Below are 244 nucleotides of genomic sequence, written 5' to 3'. Positions count from 1 at the left end.
ACATTGAGCGAGTGATGGAAGTTTTAAGTGCTCCTCAACTTTATTTTATTGGTTGTGTACGTTACATGTTCAAGTTTTGCAACAAATAAAGGCCTTGATGACTTGGTGAATGCAAAACATTGAGCGAGTGATGGAAGTGTTAAGTGCTCCTCAACATCATTTATCAGTTGTACACGTTACATATTCAAGTGAGTTCATTCAGTGTCCCTTGACTATTTGCATTGCTGCCAAAACAAGAGGCAAG

The sequence above is a fragment of the Palaemon carinicauda genome, chromosome 8 (assembly GCF_036898095.1).
Source record: "Palaemon carinicauda isolate YSFRI2023 chromosome 8, ASM3689809v2, whole genome shotgun sequence".
Lineage (NCBI taxonomy): Eukaryota > Metazoa > Arthropoda > Malacostraca > Decapoda > Palaemonidae > Palaemon > Palaemon carinicauda.
This window is presented reverse-complemented; position numbering follows the sequence as displayed.